This window comes from Ixodes scapularis, unplaced genomic scaffold (assembly GCF_016920785.2).
Source record: "Ixodes scapularis isolate PalLabHiFi unplaced genomic scaffold, ASM1692078v2 PGA_scaffold5__190_contigs__length_132052651, whole genome shotgun sequence".
NCBI lineage: Eukaryota > Metazoa > Arthropoda > Arachnida > Ixodida > Ixodidae > Ixodes > Ixodes scapularis.
In genome coordinates this window covers 9,247,172-9,265,874 of record NW_024609880.1, presented here as the reverse complement: position 1 = coordinate 9,265,874, position 18,703 = coordinate 9,247,172, and the positions used below count along the sequence as shown (strand labels likewise).

General features: G+C 46.7%; 2 pseudogenes; both read right to left on the bottom strand.

The window, feature by feature from the left end:
* Positions 1-10,879: 10,879 nt before the first annotated feature.
* LOC120842850 lies at positions 10,880-12,584 on the bottom strand (annotated as a pseudogene).
* A 4,432-nt stretch (positions 12,585-17,016) lies between these two features.
* On the bottom strand, positions 17,017-17,579 carry LOC115319013 (annotated as a pseudogene).
* Positions 17,580-18,703: the final 1,124 nt, after the last annotated feature.

The window sequence follows — 18,703 nt, the reverse complement described above, 5'->3', positions numbered from 1 at the left end:
ATCATTTAAAAAAAAAAGGCCGTCTTCAATATTTTTTAAACTCTCCGAAATTAATGTCTATAATACGTACTAACAGAGTCTGCGAAAACATAATGCAATATTTGTGTGGCTTTCAAGCTATAAAGCGAGGAATATGGCCAAATTGACGCTAACGCGGTTGCCATAAATGGGGCGTGCGCATACCCGTTCTTCACAATTTCTTTATTGATAAAAAGCGTGAAAATGCTACGGGGTGGTCAGGAAGAGACAAATTGACAGCACAGAGGTGGACGGTAGTTTTAAAGTAAGAATTCCTAATACATTTTTGAACAACTGACCCATAAATGCCCATGGGTCAGATCGATCGGGAGGCGCCATCCTTCGACAAGCTCCGCAGCGCCTGTTTCAACAGCCGGCGTATAGCGTCTCCGTCTACGCGACGTGAAGGAAGCAACCATGCAAACAGATCAACCTTCAACCTTGGCGGTAACATAATATAGGATGTAGGGCCCGGCAGAACTTGCGCCTCCTGTGAGCGCCAATAGATCCGCCGCCGTGGATCTATTGGCGCTTACAGATCCGCTGCTCCGGATCTATTGGCGCCTGTCATAGTGCTTCCTGCGTGAACAGAAAGCACTATGACAGGAGTTCGTGAAAAATAATAATTCATACAAACGATTTCAGATGAATTTGAACCACAACTTAACAATTTAAATACAGATTTCTTGGATCAGGGACTTTCGGAGCCTCCCTTTCGTAGAGATGCTGGGCTGCTGACGGCCATGTTTGACTAGTGATAAGAAAGAACACATGTTTCAAGTGGTACAATTGAAATGAGTTTAATTAAGCAAGATCATGTGCGCAGTTTCGGCGATTGTCGCGTGCATTATATCTGCTGGCCGCTGACCTGATTCAGTCCTGGCACTCCGAAGCGGAACATTTTTTTTTTCTTTTGACTGTAGCGATTGCTGTTCGTTTCTTCTCATTGCCATTGTAATCTGGCGACCTCGATCTGCTTTTCGCAGCCGTAAGAGACTTTACTTTCAAAGATATATCTTTTCTGCGTCTACTGTTCTTGCTACAAACAGCTTTGGTTGCGAGGTGCCGGACCGCGTACACTGCCACAAGTGACAGGACCGAATTCCACGCACAGCAGAAACAGAGTCCCACTCTCTTGCTTTCATGTCCCTGAACGCTTTGACGTCACCTTTCGGGAGGTGGATTAGTTCCACGTTCGGCAGTTTAGTTTTCAGTGCGGCAACCATCTCTGACGCCGTCTTGATCACGGACGTGGTGGGCCCTCGGAGGTTGTACAATGTTGCCTGGTGTTTGACAAGACCCCCGATTCCGTCACAGGCACTCTTACCATGTCCAGTTGCGGAAAAAATCCACTTTGTTGACGTGTACTTGCTGCCCTGCAGCTCATGCAGTTGGTATTTGTTCTTAAAGTGGCTTGCTGCACCATCACTAACGTAGGTCACATGAGCATACACCGGAATTTTGTCCTCAAGCCACTCGTGCAGCTTGCTAACAGCGTAGCATGCGTGGGCGGAGTCGTGGCACATGTCGTCACTTATGACGGCGCAGCTGCAGGTTCCTTTTCTTGTCGTGACCACGCAGGTGAATATGGAGACTTGACTCTTTCTCCAGTGGTAAGACTGGATTTCCTCGGGCAGAACAACCGTCCAGTTCTCCGCGAAATCGAAGTGAAGCACAATGCTAGCTTTCCGCAGATAATTCTTTTCATCGCTTATCGCCTTCCCCTGGAGGCGCCTAATGTAATCATGGGATGTCCACTTCCTGACACACTCTTGAAGGTGCTCCAGAAACGTATTTGGGTTCACTACCTTCTTTATTAGATCGCCGTTCTCCCAGACTGCGTAAAGCACCTCCTCATCTGGAATTCCAAGGTTAGGCGCCTCAAAACACCCAACCGAGGGACATGTCCTGCACTCTCCGAGTGAACACTTGGCAGAAGGTGGACTGCACAGAGAGAGGTCACGGAGGTCTTCGGCGCTCCTTATGACGCCTGTAATGTTTTCCAGGGTGCACACAGCGAGCTTCGTGTTTGCGCAATAAACGCACACACAAACGTCATGCGAGGGGATGTGCACAACCCATTTTGGCTTCAAAGAATAGAATTTTGTAGGGCTGATGGCTGTGTCTGGGTGGGCTGTCTTATACATTCGATAAGCCTCGCGAATTGACCGCGTCATCGCACGTCTCGCAATGTACTGTCTCGTTCCGTCCACCATGACGCCAACGACGTCCTTTCTGTTCGGACTCTGCTGTGTACAGTTTAGATCATCTTTGATGTAATAGTCCATCGCTGCCTGCAGTTCCGCCTCGCTTACTCTCCTTCTTGTGTAAGGGTCAGGAATTGCCCACACTCCCAGTTTTTCTTTGTAATGTCTTGATTTGCGGAGCAAATAGCGGGTCGCTGAAGGAATAACACCTTGAATTTCTTTCGTTGAGAGCGACTCCGGGAGTAGCGTTAAAAGTCGGCAGCGCTCATGGTACGAGTCCGAAGCGTCAAACGCAGACCGAAGGTTGCTCAACCACTCTGAGCAGGTGCTGCAGCTTTGTGCTGAGGTTGTTGGCTTGTCTCCCACGCCATACGCTGTAGTGACGCCTGATCTTAGCTTCTTGCTCGGAGTGCGTTCAATTTCTTCCTGCTTTCGCTTGGCGTAAGACCTCCTACAGTGCCTTTTTACGGCGGAACGTGGTTTCAAGGGTGAAACTGCTGGAGAGTGCGCATACCTGTTCAGCTCTTCGACGGCTGCGTGTTCCGGGACGAAGGTTTCCTCTGGCCCCGTTGATTCCGACGATTCCGCCGTCATTTCTTTGAAACGGCTGAAACAGTTCACGCACACAGTCTGTTTCTCGCACAGGAACACTTCCTCCACGGAGACGCTTCTTCAACGAAACAATGTCCAGGTCCATCACACTTCGAAAGTTCCTTTGGTAAACAATGTTTTTCTTGTGCCTCTTGAGGTAATCAGCGCAACACTCGCGCTTCGAACTGTAACGTTCAGCCATCGAAATAGAAAACACGCACGTGAGCCGTCGCAGGAGCTGCTCACGATGAAATCGCTTGATGCTTAGGCAGTGGGCCCCCTTGCGAATATAGAGAAGGTCCCAACTCTATCTCACAGCTCTCAAGGTCCCAGCTATCTGCTCTTTTGGTGTGTGCTGTTTCTTCGCGGCTTCGGTTTCATGGCCAAAGGCCACCCGCAGGGGCGGTCGGATTGCAGTGCCCTTTTTAGCTGGCAATCCCGTGCCATCTTGCGTATTGACTTGGGCCGCAGATTCTCTCGCGATAAACAGACAATCTCAGTCAATCGCAAATCTTTTTTTTTTTTGCAGTATTTTTTTTTTGACATTGTGCGTTTTTCTTTTTTTTGGCGGCGGATCTATTGGCGCTCAGAGGAGGCGCAAGTTCTGCCGGGTCCTACATCCTATATTATGTTACCGCCAAGGTTGAAGGTTGATCTGTTTGCAAAGTCCAGGGGTGGAACGGCTGCGCCATTTGCGCCATTTTGCGCCAGACGCATTTGTCTGCGCCATCCTGCGCCATGTTTCGGAAACTGCGCCACAGTCAATACCTCGCGCCATTATGCACCAAATTGGAAAACGTGCGCCAAAAAAATTGTATTTTGTCTTGGTTTCGGTTTCTATCGACTCGATTGGCAACAATGATCGCGTTTAGCTTGGTCGGCCTTGCAATCCTTTTTTTTCTCTTTATTCTCCCTGTGTATCCCGAGTAGGAAGTGTGCGAAAAAAACTCGGGGGTTCGGATTCCAAGCGCTACACCATCTGCCTCTGGATTGTTATTCTTCAACCATAAGCGGTTAAACAAGTCGGTCGAGGTAAGGTCGAGTCGTTAAGCGTCAGATTGCCTGAGGCTCCGAAGCCCGGGATCCGGACGTCAGTCAGTTGAAAACAAATGAGCAAAAGATTCCTTTGAGCACTTCATCGTTAGAAGTTGGAACCGCATTCCTGCAAGATAAATCGTGATTTGATAGATCTGAAACGCAGTCCGATCCGAAACCTTGCCGGCCAGCAGCTCTCACGCGAGCGGTAGATCTGCTCGGCATACGTTAACCTTGCTCCTGCTTATCGCTTCGAATACGATAACTCCGTTAATCGTAGTCTGGTGCTTCGATATTGAGTTGCACAATAGGATAAACTCGAATTTTGTTGCGATATTGAGTTGCGCAATATGAGAAACTCGAAATTTGTTTCCCTGTTCTTCCGCGCAACTGCACGTCCGTTGCTTATGCACGTCACGTGGTTCGCACATAAAATCACTCTGTCGAGGACGTGTGGACTGTGCGATAAGCGGTGCTGGTTTGCATTTTGAGCAGCTGAAAGCCACTCAGAAAATGTCAAGGCTCACAAAGTTCCAAGTTTTCGCATCTGTTACACTGTTATCCCATCTGCCTAGGACCACTCATGTTTATCTGGGCTGCTAAGCACAACTGAAATTGCTCCCGTGCTTGTCTAAGACACAAGCTGGAGTGCAATGAAAACTGATATGAGCTGCTCCTAGCCTGCTCCAGAGTGTAGTTTAGCTGCTCCCAACCTGCTCCAAAACAGCTGCTTTAGCTGCTCCCGTGGCTGCTCCCAAGCACATTTCATGAGTTCCACCCCTGAAAGTCGCTCCGGTTGCTTCCTTCACGTCGCGTAGACGGAGACGCTATACGCCGGCTGTTGAAACAGGCGCTGCGGAGCTTGTCAAAGGATGGCGCCTCCCGATCGATCTGACCCATGGGCATTTTTGGGTCGGTTGTTCAAAAATGTATTAGGAATTCTTACTTTAAAACTACCGTCCACCTCTGTGCTGTCAATTTGTCTCTTCCTGACCACCCCGTAGCATTTTCACGCTTTTTATCAATAAAGAAATTGTGAAGAACGGGTATGCGCACGCCCCATTTATGGCAACCGCGTTAGCGTCAATTTGGCCATATTCCTCGCTTTATAGCTTGCAAGCCACACAAATATTGCATTATGTTTTTGCAGACTCTGTTAGTACATATTATAGACATTAATTTCGGAGAATTTAAAAAATATTGAAGATGGCCTTTTTTTTTAAATGATTTTCAAAATAATGCATTTTTGGTTAAATGCCCCTGTGTGAGCAATTCTTGTAAATATATCCTGCTAACCAGGACAACAATATTCAATGAAAAGATTAACTATACACAGGGCAACACACTGGCGATGTTTTATAACCTTAGCCTATATAGATACGGTGAAAAAAAATCTTTAATCCAGAGCATTACTGCGCAATGTGCCGTGTTTGCGATTTTGTTTGTAAAAATAACAACCCCAATACTCGATTATTAATACTTGGTGTCAATCCTTCTTATGCCTAGTTTGTCAGTAAATATTTCTAGACCCGTAGCCAGAACAGTTTTTTGGGGGAAGCCGCCCGAAATGCCAACATCGCACTATATGCAAAACGCACACGTGGCTGAGGGGGTGCTAACAATTTTTTTTCGGAAAGACAAATTTTTTTTTTGCCAAAACAAGGATCGGTTTTGTTGTTCTTGGCATAAAGCCAGCAAAATGTTTTTTTTTCATTAAAATTAAAAATGGTCACCGGACATCATTGTTCGATCTTATCTGAAAACGCCCATTGGCCGACTTGCAGGTCTGGTTGTCGGGAATTTTGAGTTGGAGGGGTTGTGTGGAGGCAAGGTGCTTGCAAGTCAGGCTTTTAAAAGCACTACAGGGCGTGGTGCCAGGTACAGTGCCGACCAGATGTGGGTTGGTTTTCCTTTCAGGCTGCTTTTGATGTGAAAAGTGCAGAGTTTTGGTGGACGGCGGGAAGGGGCCTTGGAATTAAGTTGGGAGACTTGCAGGTGAGATGTTGCAGAGGAGAGTATGTGAGCTAGTTTTGGGACTATAGGGTGGTATGTAACTATAAGGGGTCTCTTTCTCTTTAGGATGGGTGTTTGTGAAAAGGGCGTCCTGTCTGGTAATGCCGAAGGCCCGTTGTTTGGCCCTCTTGAGCAAGTGGAGAGGGTAGCCCCAGTTGAAAAAGGAGGAAATCATTCTAATCACTTTTTTTTAAAGTCAACAATGTTGCTGCTGCAAATACAATGTGGGCGAGTGGTGTGTCCGAAGCAGCGGAAACATCTGTATCTTCGGCGGTGTCGCTATCTCATAGGAGCGATATCTTGCGCTCTATTGCAGTTAACTTTCCGAGGTCGTCATAAAGAGATGAAGGAACTTCGGCCAAGTGCTCAAAAGTCACAACCAAAAGCAACTAACTTGAGACAATGATGCAGCTGAGTGGATCAGGAGTTGAGACGGTGGAAATGCCGATGTTGTTACCTTAGGCTTAGGACGTGGCCACCGGCTGGCCGACGTGCCTCTCGTTTTCATTGATCGGTGGCAAGCTCTGAAGGTTTGCCAAGTGTGCCGTTTAACCATTAGCATTGCGGAAATAGAACTTCACCTTGCGAAACAAATAAAAGGAGCGAGCGATCATTCAACCGAAGCATGAAGAGGAGAAGCAAAGACAGTAGTGTCTGCGTGCTTGGATCACGTGACGTGTTGCGAGCCAACAGGGTCTCTAGTTTCGTTTTCAAGTCGATTGGGACCGACACTTGGGAGTAATTTTTTCTGCGTCTGTGTACTCGCGACCGAAGATTATTCTGGTTAATAAAATCTCGAAGAAACCACGTTTTCAGTGAGGGTATGAAAATCCCCGTAGTTCTAACGAGCGAAGAGCGATTGGCATTTCAAAACCGTAAACATTGCAGGCTGCGCTCGGCGAACCGGCTTAGGATTCAATGTGCGTTGCCGCCCCATCGAAAATATTTTGTGTAGATGTAAATGTCCGCCGTACGCGTACGTAATCTTCAGGAAAGGTGCACTATTATCTTCTGAAACCAATTACATGAAAAAAAAAAAAGATTATAAAAAAAAATCCAAAATTTAGGCCTGTGTTCTTCCTTTGAAGCTTTTGGGATTTTGAGGGTGATCGTGAGTGCTTGGAGCACGGGATAAAACTGGGATGTGCAGTTAGTTGCATGGAAACCGGGAGGTGTATTATTCAGAAGTAAGATAGGGTTCAGAAAACAAACAAGGAATATCGGAAAACAAACAAGAAATAAAGGGAGTTAACACTCACATTGGGTGAGGACATGGAGGCAGCAAGATAGCAGGAAGTTTCCGAAATAAGGGGGGCACTGCCGAGCACAATGAGCTTAAACAAGAAATCTAAAAAATATATGATTGTGCTACTCTAAGTAAGGACATGAATGGGAAGGAATACACGTTTCGGGCAAGACACCCTTCTTTACTGAGTCAGAAATCTGCATAATCTGATTAACATTGAATGAGCAAAATTGCTCTCTATACAGATCTCTGCATGACACCATTAGTGATTGAGTAACCGCCTCTCTAAAAAATTGACATCCTCTACGGACACCGGTTTGGACAGCAGATGTAGACTGCACCCGTCAGAAGGACAAAATGGTCAAGCTGAACATCTGGAAGGCTGTTGTACAAAACAGGAAAGGAGTAAAACAAAAGCCAGGCTCGTAGCTCACTGTCTTTCCTGTAGCCTTTATGTTTCAGGGAATGTAGGGTTCTGGTAATATACTCTGGTGGCTTAATGGCCAGTAACTTGGTGTTCACCATTCTAACTGATAAATCCCCCCTCCCCCCAAAAAAAAGAAAAAAAAAAGTGACATTTAAAATAAATGTACTCACTTTATTTGACATTACAGTTCTCTCCTGAGAGCAGGGGTTTTTATGTTTCCAATGATAAGGGCTGTTGTTTTTCTCACGGTAATAAACTAAGTCCAGTGGATTGTTGAGCTACCTAAATTAATTTTTTTTTAAATACTTGGGCTTTGCACGTTTTGGCACACTATTTGTTATCTATAGGTTCAAAATAACGAGAAAACGGCCAAATAAGAAGGTGCCTTTTGTGGTGCACCTAGTCGTCATATGTGAAGGTCGTACATGCACCATCATCTAGCCATGGGCACACAAAGTGTACCGAGAATCACTGTACATATGTGCATGTCCTGCACATGGTTGAAGGTCTACAATCACTTGGGGGCAATCAAGCTCCCTCGCTCGAGGTAGCCACCCAGTACAAGTGGTTTTCTATGGACCTTCTCCAGAGTTGCAGCTCAGAATAGATCAAGGTCTTTTTTTGCACCTGAAAATAGAAAGAACAAACTTCCTAATGTAGGCTTTAATAGGATGATCACATAATAAACTTCACATGTAAAGCAATTATCTTGTTGCTGCAGGCATCCATTCACTTATTGCCAATCACCTTCCTCGTCTTCTAACCATTCGCCAGCGGCGGCTTTATCTTCAAGGCTCACGCGAAACCCGCATCCATGTTTCATTGACGCCTGATCGTCTTTCACAATCTCGAGCGCCGGAGAACTTGATTCATCGGAAGGTAGTGGTGGCACATGTCACGCATGCACGAAAGCACGCTAGCTAGCACACAAGTCGTGATGACTGCGGAACTGATCTGCCGAACACAAATCGCACCTTAATATCGCACACAGAAACATGCCACACAATGCAGAACGTACGAGGGTGATTCAATAAATAAGGTGAATTTTTTCGTATAAGGACGTTTGGCACACTGGGTGCCAAACGGAATACAAACCGAAAATTAAAGCAATACCGTTGTTTTTGACTGAGCCGGAACAAATCATCACCATAACTGTAACCAGCTATCGTCGTCTTTCATGTCTTCGCTAAACATGTGTGCTGAAAAAAGAAAAAGACCAGTTTGGAAATTGGCACACGACCTTGATGCGGGGATTCAAAATCAAATGCTTGATTTATCTCATATGGAGAAAGGAGGCAGAGATAAAAAAGCAACATTTGTTGCTTGTCGATACACGTCCTGCATTAAAGTAGTGAAAAGAATGATTCCAGCCAAACCACATTGAAGGTGTAATGTAAAGCATGCAGTCAACATAGCAGTGAACTTCTCATTACTGATTGGCATGTTGTACACAAAAGGTAAACATGGCAAAAATATCCAGATCAATAAAACAGTCATTGTCAAGTGCAGTGTTCAGCATGGATTATTCATGCTTGGTTGAATGGGGAATGGTGGGCATGTAGACTACAACCACTAACTCCAATCACTGAAGTTTATAATGAGAAGAAAAACAAATTTGTTCTACTTTGCATCACTGGTTGTTTACTATGCAATCTCTTGCTTAGTACACAGGTCTGTAACGTCTACCAGCGAACAGCCGGCACGTGAAGCTCATGCAATGTAAACATTCGCCTTCAATTGTTTGAACGTGTTACGCAGCAGTATTAGTTAACATTGTTCTTGTGGATACCATAAAGTAGCTTTTACAGAAATATAACACTTGCTATCTATGCTGGATATCTTTCACGTATACAGAATTAAAACGAAAGCAGCTTACCTTTTTTGTCTTTAAACGGCTAGCGCAACAGAGATAAGTGCCGCTTGGACCGCGCGCTCGTTGCACGCGAACAAGGCAGGGACGAGAACGACCACAACGTCACGTCCGCCATGCGGCTGATTTCTAATGTTGCCGTCGCTAGCGCCTCTAGTTTCGGTTTTGTCGACCACGCCCCAAATAAAGCTTTAAGAACTCGATATCTTTGAAACTACGTACAATGCAGAGAAAAAAATTACACCTTGTAATTCAGGGATGCTGACTGCCCTTTAAACATGAAGCAAGAAGACACATTAATAAAACGTTAACAACAGAGAACAACATGTATGGAATGCAGTTTTTTGCACACATTTTCTGGCAACATAGTGTGAGATTCCACTTACCTTACTCCACCATGAGGTGGATCCCACTCCGTAGCTTGATGTTGAGGACTGCTATGGCCGGGCTCGTCCGGAGGCTGCTGTGGGCTCCGATGGAGAGGAGTCACTAAGAAACAAGAATTCAGAAGAAACGGGTTTATTGGCGTCTTCGCTACAACGCTTTGCCTGTCGGCCAAGCAAATGAAAGAGGAGGAGGAGGAAACTATTGGTTTCCAAGATCAGGGGACGTTGGAGGCCCAGAGGGCCGCCGCGACCGTTGGGGCCCGGGAGGTGGTCAGGACTTGGCCTGACTCCTCCGGGTTGTGCAGCATCCGCTCTCAGACGTGAGGGGAGGGAAGAGGGGGGTACGTGTCTGCAGGGCATTCGCAAAGGGAATGGTAGTGAGGGTCAAGTGCCCTGCAAGCAGGACAGGCGGGGGTGGTAAAGAAGTGTGGATGAGTGTGTACTAGTTGTGTTCAGCGGGGAAAAGTGTGTGTTTGTAGGAGGCGCAGCATGTGTGCTGCCTCCAGGAAGAGATGTGGGTGCTGGGGTGGGTATTGGCGGTGGAGGAGGCACTTCTTACTTCTGATGGCTTCCAGCTTCGAAGCAGCCTGAAAGGCCTAGCCAAACGGCACCTGCTTTTCCCTTTCCTAATAAAGTGCAGTAAAGCCGAAATCTAGTGGATAGGTCCCATTGGCTGGTGCATGTTATAATTTCAAGGAAGGAGGTTCCCATTGGCCGCCGCACGTCAGTTTGAGGGACCATGGCGCTGTGGGCCTGTACCGGCGCCACCAGTGCGCCGGTAACAGGAAGTGTCTGTCCGCTGAGCGAGACAATGTGTGGCACGAAGGGCGCATGCTCTGCCGTTTATGCCAGTACGCCGCAGATGAACTAAGGGAGCAGAAGAATGACATGCGGGGTTTTGAATTCACAACTCGTAAGAAGTGCTTAGGTGTCTGAGCCCTTTTTATCCCGAATGTTACCGACGATTGTGATTTGCTAGTCTGCTTCCGTTTTTGCCGGCCGTAAGTGGTGATTATCGGGATAGTAGACATTTGCTTTATTCATAAAAAGCTTGTGCTATCCGTGTGAATTTAGCTGTTGCCATCCTTAATCACGCTCCACTTGGTTAGGAAGAGCCACAACAGGAACGCTTGCAGCAGTACGCTTCGTGGCAACACACTTTCTCTTCCCTTTTCGCACTGCTGCAAAGGAAATCCCAAGCTGAGTGCCCATGAAGGGTACATTCTTTGCAAAATGAAGCTTCTCAATGAGCACCAAGTGCTGGGGATGCTGTTGTGCAGGGCTCCCATCAAACACTGCAAGTGCTTGTATGATGCCAGCTGAATCATCCTGCAGTTGAGCAACAGACTTGACCCTCTTCGGCGTGCTGTATGCCTCTGAATGCCAGAGAATCCCAATAGACAGGAACCTGTTTTAGTAAGTAATGTGCCGAGGTAAGAAACCAGGTGGTATTCTAATGCCACTTCCAGCCTCATATCGGTGCCAAAGAAACTCTTGTTACCGGTATACAACTACATCCCCAGGGAGCATCACCCCAGTCCTACCCATGGTCTGCCGACCGACCATCCTTTCAAAGAATGATGACCTTCCTTTTGGCGCCTCGATTCTGTTTGCCCAGGGAGAAAGCTGCTGCCACAAAACAAATGTTTGGGCAATCTGCTCACCGACGCACTGTGTCCCAGCGAAGTAGTTGAGCAGAACAGCATTCCGCCCTCAAATGGAAAGCAAGAGGTCACCCACAGTGGTTCCCAGGCCTGCACAGAGTCTGTTAAGTGAAGCAGCTGGTGAACGTTGTATGACACGTCTGTCATGCCATACAACGCACTCATCTGCAACATAAGTTTGTCCGGCAGGCCCCGTGCCTCAAAAAGGTCTCACTCCGTGATTTCATCTTTGAGCAGCAGGTACACACCTTAGGACAGAAGTGTAAACTGCTTAAAGAACTGCCGTGGCAAGACGGGCTTCAGCACAACGTAGCCTTAAAAAAGTAAAAGGGCTCGCAACTTTGATGCCTTCCAATAGGCCCTGTGCTCAAACTTCCTTGGGGTGTGTGTAATCTCTGTTGGAGGAGAGACTGCTAGCAGGAGGCTGTTTAGCAGCGGCACCTTTCTTCCAACGTACCAGGGAAAGTCATGATACTCACTTTCAAACCACAGCTTAAAGGCCGACCTACAAAATTATTTTCCGCGGGAGAAGAGGTTTCCTCCTTGCCATCCAGAAAGGAGGAAACCCCTTCTCCTTTCCACAAAGACTAGCTTCCGGACTCGCCCTTTTCAGGGGAGGAGGAGGAAGGAGTGCGAGAGGGGAGGGAGCGAACGTCGTTGGGGAGCACTTTCCTACCCTGCGGAAAATGGTTTCGTAAGTCGGCCTTTAAGCAACTGTCGCATGATGCCAAGGCAAGCACTGTGCTGGTAGTCTGGGATGAAACCATCCACCACAACAAATCGATGAAGGGTCATTGCTAGGCAGGGGCCCTTCACCCCATTCACAGACGCCGCAGCAGTGCCCTTTGTTGCTTCTTTCAGAAGCTTCCGAGCTGTTCTATGCTCTGGAGCTGGATTTAGGTATTTACAGGAAAAACACCCTTGATGGTAACACCACCCACACCCATAGAAACCATTAAACTGCTTGCAGTTCTGCACTGCACAGCGAGCTACAGTATCCATAGAGCACGCAGCTGCGAAATCTCTTCAAGGACCTTCTCTCCTTGTTTTATACAAGAACATCTTCCAGAAGGATCCCGCAGCTCTTTAGTGAAAGGAGTCACGAGTCTACTCATGTTGGATTTGAAAAACCCAAACCAGGGTGCAGGCCAAAGCATGTTCTGCATCTGTACTGTAGGGTCCGACTGAAGGATTTTGCACTGAACTGTCCAGATATCGAAGCTAGATTTTTTGAACACTGATCCCATTCGTGCTCCAAAGCAGGGAAATGTCGTTATTTAAAAAATCAGCCTGACAGTCTGGCGTGTTCAATGCCACCCCCACATTCCTAATGGTGTCCCGCTTGCTGCTTTGTGGAAGCCACTTGAGGTTAGGCTGTGCAAGAATCCATTCAGTCTGCTCCTTCAAAGGCATCACAAGAAAAAAAGGGGCAGGAGCCCAGGTCAATATCCCGGTCAGTTTTCGCATTGAGCCAGACTTTCATTATTTGCTTGCCCCACATACCCCAAGCACATTGGCACCCAAAGCCTTTAAAAAAGGTGCTTTTTCCGTGGTGCTTTGCCTGGTGTGATTATGTTTTGCATGTCTAGTAAATCTGTAATGCCCTGATTACTGACCTTGTACCATATGACATATGCCAACAAGACGGCAGCAATCTGTCCTTTCGTCGGAAAATGGTAGATTTGTAGTCGGGCCTCCATCAGAGTCTGGGTCCAGAAATATAAAAGAATTTGCACATATTCAATACAAAAAATCTTTTTTTGTATTGAACATTCTGACTGAGATTCTGAACGGATTCCGGTTTTTCGCTGTGAAAACTTTGTGCATGCTTGGTGAAGTGCTCGGTGAAGCTGCATTCCTGTTTGCACTCAACGAAGTCGCACTCCTTAGGTCCGATGGCTGCGATGGAGACATTGCTCTATCATCAGGAGAGATTTGTGCTGGCAGGTTTTTGCGTGTATCCCCTGCAGGAACCTTCCTCCAAACCTCCTCAGTATTCCACATGATTTCTGGCTACACGCCATCATCCACTGACCTAATGTGTTCAAGCTCTCGTTCGAGTGGCACAGGCCTCCTTGTAGCTCCTTATGTCCTGTTGTTGTCACTTGCCTTCTTCCTTTTCACGACTGTTTTGACGTGAGCCTCACATTGTTTGGAAGTTGTGATGGTGTTTATTATGGTTTCAAGCTCTTGCTATAGCGGCATACATTCTTTCTTGGTTGCCGAAACGTTTGAAGGGGCCACAGTTAACACTCCCGGAGCCTCGCCAACCACTAATTTACTAACTGGACAATTATCAACTTCATAACGATAGGAACAGATCTTTGTTTACCGTAGTCAGCACTGGCTTGCGACCAGGTTTCCTGCACAGCTCGTGGCTCAGCTATGACTGCAAAGAAAATGAGCATTGCTTGCTAGGTGTGTGCAAATAGTAATTTTTCAAACTGAATCGAATGTGGATTGAATAGTGGTGACATTGAATCAAATAATTTTTGAATATTTGGTTCACTGTTTATAACGCAGACTGCTCAGTATGGTTCACTTGAAAGTATTGTAATAACACAAGGCTAGGTAGTCGAAAATGACTAAATTAAGACGTGCAATTAAATAGAATAACTAACAATGTGCGATCCATCAGCTACAGCAACATTTTGGCGTCGCACAAACTGATGCAGCGGCATAGAAATCATGTGAAGTAAACCACTCTGCTGTGGTGAATACAAAATGTGCAAGTTGAACAAGGGTAGCCAACCCCAGTGAAAATTTATGTCCATTGGGTCCCATTTGTTTCTGACAATTGGAAGCAATGGGGAAAACTGTTTGTGATTTCGGGCTCCTCATTGAAAAAATCCCAGTTGGTTCTAATTGTTGATACCCAATTGAGCATTGCCTATTGACCCAATGGACATTTGGACTCCAAACATTACAACTAGGCGTTGCCCAGTTGTAATGTTTGGAGGTGGGCTAGTCGGTGATGCATAGTAAACATAGAAATAAAACAGCGCAAACGAACACAAGGACAAGTAGAAGAAGGGACACAGACACAGCGCTGACTCACAACTTACTCTCTTTCTCATCTTTTTAAAACATATCAACATAATAAAACAAGAAATGAAAAATAAAAGAAGAATCCAGCATGTAGGACATCCTCTCTGTCATATGCCATCTGAGGAATGTTTTACTGAAACTATACATTATATACCATTACAAAAAAAAACAAATTAAAAAAGAAGAAGTAAATAGTAGGAAAAGATATAACTATACATCATTCCACCTCAGGTCTGAGCAAAGCCAAAAACCACAGCGCGAGCCCTAATGCTCTGTGCGTACCTGTCTTGCACGTGGCCTCTTGGTATGTCGGCACCCTTTTCTGGCTGCATGTAGGCATGCGCCTGTGGTTATAGGATCACTCCCATGGAAGCAGAAAGTATTAAACAAACGTGCCCAAACTCCGAAGAAACTCGAACTCTTCACTGTATAGACCTTTTCCACAAGGGCGCCGCCATCTTGAATTGACTTCACTTCCAGTATGGGCGAAAACGTAACTTTGCCGTTGCCACGCCAATAGAAGACATTTAGGATATAAGCCTAACCGTCACACATTCTCGTTTTGGCTCGCCTCTATTTTTTTACTAGTTACAGGTTGAAACGTTTTACTTTTTTTTCGTCGCCCATACTGGAAGTGACGACAATTCAAGATGGCGGCGCCCTTGTGGAAAAGGTCTATAACGTCACTGACTCTGAACTGACGGAAAGATCGGGACCGTGTTGTCGAATGTAAAACGCTTCATGAATTTCCCTTGCCATTTTTTGTGAATGTTTAGCCAAAATTTCAGTGTCACTTAACCGAGGGAAACAACCACACCTATCACAATGAATGGCTAGGTGACCCGAAGGTGAAGACCTCAGAAACAGATAATGCTCCCGAGCTCGAACATTAATACATCTGCCCGTCTGCCCAATATACACTTTACCACATGAAAAGGGTATTTTTTAAACGACCTCCACAGCACAAGCTACATATTTGATGCGATGGTTTATTCCACACCCTACACGCTGAAGTCCTGCTCTCTCAATGGACGCACACAAACGAGATAACTTGGAAGGTGCTGAAAACACTATGGGAACTTCGTATTTAACAGGATCAAAAAAGTGGCTGTTAAATACGAAGTTCCCATAGTCTTTTCAGCACCTTCCAAGTTATCTCGTTTGTGTGTGTCCATTGAGAGAGCAGGACTTCGGCGTGTAGGGTGTGGAAATTAACCATCGCATCAAATATGTAGCTTGTGCTGTGGGGGTCGTTTATAAAATACCCTTTTCATGTGGTAAAGTGTATATTGTGCAGACAAGCAGATGTATTAATGTTTGAGCTCGGGAGCATTATCTGTCTTTGAGGTTTTCACCTTCGGGTCACCTAGCCATTCATTGTGATAGGTGTGGTTGTTCCCCTCGGTTAAGTGACAGTGAAATTTTGGCTAAACATTCACAAAAAATGGCAAGGGAAATTCTTGAAGCGTTTTACATTCGACAACACGGTCCCGATCTATGCGTCAGTTCAGAGTCAGTGACGTTATGCAGTGAAGAGTTTGAGTTTCTTCGGAGTTTGGGCACGTTTGTTTAATACTTTCTTTCTGCTTCCATGGGGGTGATCCTATAACCACAGGCACGTGCCTACATGCAGCCAGAAAAGGGTGCCGACATACCAAGAGGCCGCGTGCAAGACAGGTACGCATAGAGCATTAGGGCTTTATTTTTTAATTTAAGTTTAATAAATTAATCGGGATTAAAACATTAATCAATTAATCGGTAGGTTAACCGATCAATTACCCAGCTCTAGAAAAGTCAGCGCTATACAGTGTTTAATTGAACTTGTCTTTTTTTTCTCTCTTGTTTGTTTGTTTGTTTGTTTTTCTTTCTTGTTTTTTCTGGTGTCACCGACCGCTCATCTCTAAATCGTTTCGCACCGCCGCACGGGCTCACTTTAAAAAAAAATTTTTGTATGTGGCTTAGGGTGTGCATTTATCGTTTTTTTGTTACTTGTACGTGCAGCACTTTCCTTTCTTTTTTCGTACACGTTGCCCAAGCATGACTACTCTACGACCGATCGAGCGGTAGCGGAGGTGCGAACACGGTCTACGAAAACTCTCTAATATCGCGAGCTGATTGGCCGCTTCTTTAGAGACGTTTGTTTTGAAGGCCTTTGAAATGCCCATCTGACAGGGGTATAAAAAATGTCCTCGTGTCTATTGTCGGGCACAATACGAAAAGAGCCAATCATCGGCAGTTACGACCGCACATATGTCTTTTGACCAAAACACATCATCTGCGAGCGTGACGTTTTGCGTTGTCACAAGTGAAAGCGCGTTTTTTGGTCTAAACATATGTTCCGCTTCGGTTGGCTCTCTGCGGGAAAGCAGACGCGCTGATTAGTCCATACTGCTCGTCGCGCACACACATAAAAAAAAAAAAAATATATATATCATTTATGTTGAAGTGGGAATGATTCCCCATGACCGGTCGTCGCGTTGATCTGGCGCTGGCGGGATCTGGAAGGGTTAAAATAAATGTGTGAATTTCAGTGCATTGAAACACATGAACAATTGCACGGGTTTTGGTGAAAATGTCGGCAACCCTTATGTGCTAGTTCTCCCTACCTTTAGCTTTGTAGGTACTGCCTTGCGATGGTTTCGAGGAGCCGCAGGAAGGTGTCCTTGCACTTTGTGAGGCCGTTGATGGATCGCCACCAGACCCAGTCCAGGTAGGCCTGCAGCATGCGGTCTGCCTCCGCTCGTCCTCGCGGTGTGTTGCCACTCGGGCCGCTCCACCCCTTCATGGTGCGGATGAGCAGCGCCTTGGCGGGTCCCCACGCAGACTCAATATTTTGAGTGGGCCCCGTTCCTGGAATTCACAAACTGCCGGCTGTGGTTGACGGTCAGGTGGGTATAGTCCAGGGAAACTCCAGCCGCGTGCCGGAGCGCGGGAATCCTCCTATACGCCGCCCACTCGTCCGTGGTTATCGTGGTCCCGGGCGCCAAGTGCCGTTGAATTTCGCGACACAGGGTCAGGGTGTCCTGCCTGCGGACCCTGACCATCCGGAGTTTGCCGCTCGCCACGTCGATCATCCCGAACACCCAGGGCCCGCAGGCCTTCCCATTGAAATTATTTCGGAGGGAACCATACCCGTCCGCTTCCAGCATCCGGCCCACGTTCCCCTTCCTTTTTCCCCGAAATAGCGCTTCGTCCGCTTGCACGTGTTTACCGGGTCCTCCCAGTAGGGGCAGAGTCGCCCGTTCCGCGGCACAGCACTCGTGTGCATAGTAGAACCAATCTGCCTGCATATGCCCATTCATGGGGAAATGTCTGTTAAAATCGTGCCTCGTTTTACGCGTGGAGTGTCCGGGGCACTTGGAGTAGAGCAGGGCCAAAACCTCGACCCGGCCCAGCTTGACGTTCTGTCTTCCCAGAACATCGATGCGCATAAAAAAGGAGCCCCTGACCCCATGCTCCAGCTCCGACCGCATACGAGCGCATTTACCGCATTGCATCTGATTCCGAATGCCTTTCTTGGCCTTGAGCTTGTGTTTTGTAACGGTTCCGGGGCACTGCGGTTTGTTGCGGTTAAATCGAAGGTCCCTGCATACACCGTACACGGGATTGCGGGGCGGTCTTCCCCTTCTTCCCCCGACCACCACCCCGACCCTGGGCGGCACAGCTTGGGGCGCCAAGCCAAAGTTCATGCAGAACTGATCCAGGTGTTCTTCGTCCTGAACTAATCTAGCGATCCCCGTGACGTCAGGGTCAATGCGTACTGCAGCAGCCATGATGTGGCCGAACCTAAAAAGAGGTTGAACATATATTAATATTTCGTTCATGGAGCGTTTAGTCAGACATAATTACGATTACTGTCAAAGGGGCACTGAAGTCAATTCTGAGATCGTCCTTTCGTGGCGACAACTCAATCTAGGCGCCCTAAGCATCCCAACAGACCAGAAATTACAATCGTGCGTAGCTTATTTCTTTAAAACCGCAGTCAAAGAACGCGACACGCCCATTTGGGAAGAATTTTCCGAGTGAAGTGGTCGACGAAGGGCGCTTGTCGGCCCGTTGCAAGCCATGGCTTCGCCCGCTGTGAAAAAGAGGAATCTTATCCGAATGTGTATACCTATCAGACTCTCCTCGAAACGAGTTATAATTAAATCATTCAAAATCTGCACGTATTGTAGAGGGCTTTGATTGGTCTACATAA